This window comes from Ambystoma mexicanum, unplaced genomic scaffold (genome assembly GCF_040938575.1).
Source record: "Ambystoma mexicanum isolate Mex_15411 unplaced genomic scaffold, UKY_AmexF1_1 Mex_scaf10, whole genome shotgun sequence".
Taxonomy (NCBI): Eukaryota; Metazoa; Chordata; class Amphibia; order Caudata; family Ambystomatidae; genus Ambystoma; species Ambystoma mexicanum.
In genome coordinates this window covers 292,501-297,500 of record NW_027182325.1, presented here as the reverse complement: position 1 = coordinate 297,500, position 5,000 = coordinate 292,501, and the positions used below count along the sequence as shown (strand labels likewise).

Genomic DNA, 5,000 nt, shown 5'->3' with positions numbered 1-5,000 from the left:
TTGAGAAATGGCTCACTTCCTGAACTTGGAGCACAAAAAAGCCTACAGCACCTGGTATTCCCAGGCGGTCTCCCATCCAGGTACTAACGAGGCCCGACACTGCTTAGCTTCCGAGATCGGGCGCAATCAGTGTGGTGTGGCCGTAGGCTCTGGGCCTAGTGAGTTTTGTACTTTTAAGCATCTAGTCAGCTAGACCTTGCAATTTTGAAAGGCAATTGAGAAATGGCTCACTTCCTGAACTTGGAGCACAAAAAAGCCTACAGCACCTGGTATTCCCAGGCGGTCTCCCATCCAGGTACTAACGAGGCCCGACACTGCTTAGCTTCCGAGATCAGACGAGATCGGGCGCATTCAGTGTGGTGTGGCCGTAGGCTCTGGTTCTTGTGAGTTTTGTACTTTTAAGCATCTAGTCGGCTAGACCTTGCAGTTTTGAAAGGCAATTGAGAAATGGCTCACTTCCTGAACTTGGAGTACAAAAAAGCCTACAGCACCTGGTATTCCCAGGCGGTCTTCCATCCAGGTACTAACTAGGCCCGACACTGCTTAGCTTCTGAGATCAGACGAGATCAGGCACATTCAGTGTGGTGTGGCCGTAGGCTCTGGGCCTACTGAGTTTTGTACTTTTAAGCATCTAGTCGGCTAGACCTTGCAGTTTTAAAAGGCAATTGAGAAAGGGCTCACTTCCTGAACTTGGAGCACAAAAAAGCCTACAGCACCTGGTATTCCCAGGCGGTCTCCCATCCAGGTACTAACTAGGCCTGACACTGCTTAACTTCCGAGATCAGTCGAGATCGGGTGCATTCAGTGTGGTGTGGCCGTAGGCTCTAGGAATGCTAAGAATATTACTCTTATGCATTTGCATTTAGTAAGCTAAGCCATGCAGCCACTTGCAACATGATACCACGCTCATCGCTCGATCAGCGCTCGATCAGGCTCGATCAGGCGAGATATATAAGACTGGTGGGCCCATTCAGGACTCCTATGTCTGGTAGGATAACTTTAATTCATCCATCCTGTGTCTGTTGCAGGGAGGTGGAGAGAACAATCAACACAATAATGGTTTTCTTTCATGCCTCTTGAAGGACTCAATATTCTCTGTACTGCATTACATGTGAAAGTTGATTTATTACCCATGAACACACTACCTGTATGCTAATTCTATGTAAAAAGGTAGCTCCAGCCCTCATGATGTTGTCCAACATTTCCGCTATAAAACGGGATACAATTATTTTGGAAACATACCAAATTTGAAAAATAATTGAGAAGTTGCGCAATTACTAATCATGGAGCACAAAAAAAGCCTACAGCACCTGGTATTCCCAGGCAGTCTCCCATCCAGGTACTAACTAGGCCCGACCCTGCTTAGCTTCCGAGATCGGGCGCATTCAGTGTGGTGTGGCCGTAGGCTCTGGGCCTAGTGAGTTTGTACTTTTAAGCATCTAGTCGGCTAGACCTTGCAGTTTTGAAAGGCAATTGTGAAATGGCTCACTTCCTGAACTTGGAGCACAAAAAAGCCTACAGCACCTGGTATTCCCAGGTGGTCTCCCATCCAGGTACTAACTAGGCCCGACACTGCTTAGCTTCCGAGATCAGACGAGATCGGGCGCAATCAGTGTGGTGTGGCCGTAGGCTCTGGGCCTAGTGAGTTTTGTACTTTTAAGCATCTAGTCAGCTAGACCTTGCAGTTTTGAAAGGCAATTGAGAAATGGCTCACTTCCTGAACTTGGAGCACAAAAAAGCCTACAGCACCTGGTATTCCCAGGCGGTCTCCCATCCAGGTACTAACTAGGCCTGACACTGCTTAACTTCCGAGATCAGTCGAGATCGGGTGCATTCAGTGTGGTGTGGCCGTAGGCTCTAGGAATGCTAAGAATATTACTCTTATGCATTTGCATTTAGTAAGCTAAGCCATGCAGCCACTTGCAACATGATACCACGCTCATCGCTCGATCAGGCTCGATCAGGCGAGATATATAAGACTGGTGGGCCCATTCAGGACTCCTATGTCTGGTAGGATAACTTTAATTCATCCATCCTGTGTCTGTTGTAGGGAGGTGGAGAGAACAATCAACACAATAATGGTTTTCTTTCATGCCTCTTGAAGGACTCAATATTCTCTGTACTGCATTACATGTGAAAGTCGATTTATTACCCATGAACACACTACCTGTATGCTAATTCTATGTAAAAAGGTAGCTCCAGCCCTCATGATGTTGTCCAACATTTCCGCTATAAAACGGGATACAATTATTTTGGAAACATACCAAATTTGAAAAATAATTGAGAAGTTGCGCAATTACTAATCATGGAGCACAAAAAAAGCCTACAGCACCTGGTATTCCCAGGCAGTCTCCCATCCAGGTACTAACTAGGCCCGACCCTGCTTAGCTTCCGAGATCGGGCGCATTCAGTGTGGTGTGGCCGTAGGCTCTGGGCCTAGTGAGTTTGTACTTTTAAGCATCTAGTCGGCTAGACCTTGCAGTTTTGAAAGGCAATTGTGAAATGGCTCACTTCCTGAACTTGGAGCACAAAAAAGCCTACAGCACTTGGTATTCCCAGGTGGTCTCCCATCCAGGTACTAACTAGGCCCGACACTGCTTAGCTTCCGAGATCAGACGCATTCAGTGTGGTGTGGCCGTAGGCTCTGGGCTTAGTGAGTTTTGTACTTTTAAGCATCTAGTCGGCTAGACCTTGCAGTTTTGAAAGGCAATTGAGAAATGGCTCACTTCCTGAACTTGGAGCACAAAAAAGCCTACAGCACCTGGTATTCCCAGGTGGTCTCCCATCCAGGTACTAACTAGGCCCGACACTGCTTAGCTTCCGAGATCAGACGAGATCGGGCGCAATCAGTGTGGTGTGGCCGTAGGCTCTGGGCCTAGTGAGTTTTGTACTTTTAAGCATCTAGTCAGCTAGACCTTGCAGTTTTGAAAGGCAATTGAGAAATGGCTCACTTCCTGAACTTGGAGCACAAAAAAGCCTACAGCACCTGGTATTCCCAGGCGGTCTCCCATCCAGGTACTAACGAGGCCCGACACTGCTTAGCTTCCGAGATCAGACGAGATCGGGCGCATTCAGTGTGCTGTGGCCGTAGGCTCTGGTTCTTGTGAGTTTTGTACTTTTAAGCATCTAGTCGGCTAGACCTTGCAGTTTTGAAAGGCAATTGAGAAATGGCTCACTTCCTGAACTTGGAGTACAAAAAAGCCTACAGCACCTGGTATTCCCAGGCGGTCTTCCATCCAGGTACTAACTAGGCCCGACACTGCTTAGCTTCTGAGATCAGACGAGATCAGGCACATTCAGTGTGGTGTGGCCGTAGGCTCTGGGCCTAGTGAGTTTTGTACTTTTAAGCATCTAGTCGGCTAGACCTTGCAGTTTTAAAAGGCAATTGAGAAAGGGCTCACTTCCTGAACTTGGAGCACAAAAAAGCCTACAGCACCTGGTATTCCCAGGCGGTCTCCCATCCAGGTACTAACTAGGCCTGACACTGCTTAACTTCCGAGATCAGTCGAGATCGGGTGCATTCAGTGTGGTGTGGCCGTAGGCTCTAGGAATGCTAAGAATATTACTCTTATGCATTTGCATTTAGTAAGCTAAGCCATGCAGCCACTTGCAACATGATACCACGCTCATCGCTCGATCAGGCTCGATCAGGCGAGATATATAAGACTGGTGGGCCCATTCAGGACTCCTATGTCTGGTAGGATAACTTTAATTCATCCATCCTGTGTCTGTTGCAGGGAGGTGGAGAGAACAATCAACACAATAATGGTTTTCTTTCATGCCTCTTGAAGGACTCAATATTCTCTGTACTGCATTACATGTGAAAGTTGATTTATTACCCATGAACACACTACCTGTATGCTAATTCTATGTAAAAAGGTAGCTCCAGCCCTCATGATGTTGTCCAACATTTCCGCTATAAAACGGGATACAATTATTTTGGAAACATACCAAATTTGAAAAATAATTGAGAAGTTGCGCAATTACTAATCATGGAGCACAAAAAAAGCCTACAGCACCTGGTATTCCCAGGCAGTCTCCCATCCAGGTACTAACTAGGCCCGACCCTGCTTAGCTTCCGAGATCGGGCGCATTCAGTGTGGTGTGGCCGTAGGCTCTGGGCCTAGTGAGTTTTGTACTTTTAAGCATCTAGTCAGCTAGACCTTGCAGTTTTGAAAGGCAATTGAGAAATGGCTCACTTCCTGAACTTGGAGCACAAAAAAGCCTACAGCACCTGGTATTCCCAGGCGGTCTCCCATCCAGGTACTAACGAGGCCCGACACTGCTTAGCTTCCGAGATCAGACGAGATCGGGCGCAATCAGTGTGGTGTGGCCGTAGGCTCTGGGCCTAGTGAGTTTTGTACTTTTAAGCATCTAGTCAGCTAGACCTTGCAGTTTTGAAAGGCAATTGAGAAATGGCTCACTTCCTGAACTTGGAGCACAAAAAAGCCTACAGCACCTGGTATTCCCAGGCGGTCTCCCATCCAGGTACTAACTAGGCCTGACACTGCTTAACTTCCGAGATCAGTCGAGATCGGGTGCATTCAGTGTGGTGTGGCCGTAGGCTCTAGGAATGCTAAGAATATTACTCTTATGCATTTGCATTTAGTAAGCTAAGCCATGCAGCCACTTGCAACATGATACCACGCTCATCGCTCGATCAGGCTCGATCAGGCGAGATATATAAGACTGGTGGGCCCATTCAGGACTCCTATGTCTGGTAGGATAACTTTAATTCATCCATCCTGTGTCTGTTGCAGGGAGGTGGAGAGAACAATCAACACAATAATGGTTTTCTTTCATGCCTCTTGAAGGACTCAATATTCTCTGTACTGCATTACATGTGAAAGTCGATTTATTACCCATGAACACACTACCTGTATGCTAATTCTATGTAAAAAGGTAGCTCCAGCCCTCATGATGTTGTCCAACATTTCCGCTATAAAACGGGATACAATTATTTTGGAAACATACCAAATTTGAAAAATAATTGAGAAGTT

At 46.8% G+C, this 5,000-nt stretch overlaps 11 non-coding genes and 5 pseudogenes across 11 annotated transcripts; all 16 read right to left on the bottom strand.

Moving 5' to 3' along the window:
- Positions 1-39: 39 nt before the first annotated feature.
- LOC138542962 (5S ribosomal RNA) lies at positions 40-148 on the bottom strand (annotated as a pseudogene).
- Positions 149-254: 106 nt separating this feature from the next.
- LOC138549690 (5S ribosomal RNA) lies at positions 255-373 on the bottom strand. Its single transcript, XR_011293464.1, has one exon. It is a non-coding gene; the product is annotated as a 5S ribosomal RNA (ribosomal RNA).
- Positions 374-479: 106 nt separating this feature from the next.
- On the bottom strand, positions 480-598 carry LOC138539339 (5S ribosomal RNA). The gene has a single exon (XR_011287408.1). It is a non-coding gene; the product is annotated as a 5S ribosomal RNA (ribosomal RNA).
- Positions 599-704: 106 nt separating this feature from the next.
- On the bottom strand, positions 705-823 carry LOC138538104 (5S ribosomal RNA). The gene has a single exon (XR_011286216.1). It is a non-coding gene; the product is annotated as a 5S ribosomal RNA (ribosomal RNA).
- Positions 824-1,298: 475 nt separating this feature from the next.
- Positions 1,299-1,407, bottom strand: LOC138543232 (5S ribosomal RNA; annotated as a pseudogene).
- Positions 1,408-1,512: 105 nt separating this feature from the next.
- Positions 1,513-1,631, bottom strand: LOC138547378 (5S ribosomal RNA). The gene has a single exon (XR_011291219.1). It is a non-coding gene; the product is annotated as a 5S ribosomal RNA (ribosomal RNA).
- A 106-nt stretch (positions 1,632-1,737) lies between these two features.
- Positions 1,738-1,856, bottom strand: LOC138538103 (5S ribosomal RNA). The gene has a single exon (XR_011286215.1). It is a non-coding gene; the product is annotated as a 5S ribosomal RNA (ribosomal RNA).
- Positions 1,857-2,320: 464 nt separating this feature from the next.
- LOC138543231 (5S ribosomal RNA) lies at positions 2,321-2,429 on the bottom strand (annotated as a pseudogene).
- Positions 2,430-2,534: 105 nt separating this feature from the next.
- LOC138544766 (5S ribosomal RNA) lies at positions 2,535-2,643 on the bottom strand (annotated as a pseudogene).
- Positions 2,644-2,749: 106 nt separating this feature from the next.
- Positions 2,750-2,868, bottom strand: LOC138547377 (5S ribosomal RNA). Its single transcript, XR_011291218.1, has one exon. It is a non-coding gene; the product is annotated as a 5S ribosomal RNA (ribosomal RNA).
- Positions 2,869-2,974: 106 nt separating this feature from the next.
- On the bottom strand, positions 2,975-3,093 carry LOC138541480 (5S ribosomal RNA). The gene has a single exon (XR_011289486.1). It is a non-coding gene; the product is annotated as a 5S ribosomal RNA (ribosomal RNA).
- Positions 3,094-3,199: 106 nt separating this feature from the next.
- Positions 3,200-3,318, bottom strand: LOC138539338 (5S ribosomal RNA). The gene has a single exon (XR_011287407.1). It is a non-coding gene; the product is annotated as a 5S ribosomal RNA (ribosomal RNA).
- A 106-nt stretch (positions 3,319-3,424) lies between these two features.
- On the bottom strand, positions 3,425-3,543 carry LOC138538102 (5S ribosomal RNA). The gene has a single exon (XR_011286214.1). It is a non-coding gene; the product is annotated as a 5S ribosomal RNA (ribosomal RNA).
- Positions 3,544-4,007: 464 nt separating this feature from the next.
- Positions 4,008-4,116, bottom strand: LOC138543230 (5S ribosomal RNA; annotated as a pseudogene).
- Positions 4,117-4,222: 106 nt separating this feature from the next.
- Positions 4,223-4,341, bottom strand: LOC138536824 (5S ribosomal RNA). Its single transcript, XR_011284986.1, has one exon. It is a non-coding gene; the product is annotated as a 5S ribosomal RNA (ribosomal RNA).
- A 106-nt stretch (positions 4,342-4,447) lies between these two features.
- Positions 4,448-4,566, bottom strand: LOC138538100 (5S ribosomal RNA). The gene has a single exon (XR_011286213.1). It is a non-coding gene; the product is annotated as a 5S ribosomal RNA (ribosomal RNA).
- Between the last annotated feature and the right edge of the window lie 434 nt (positions 4,567-5,000).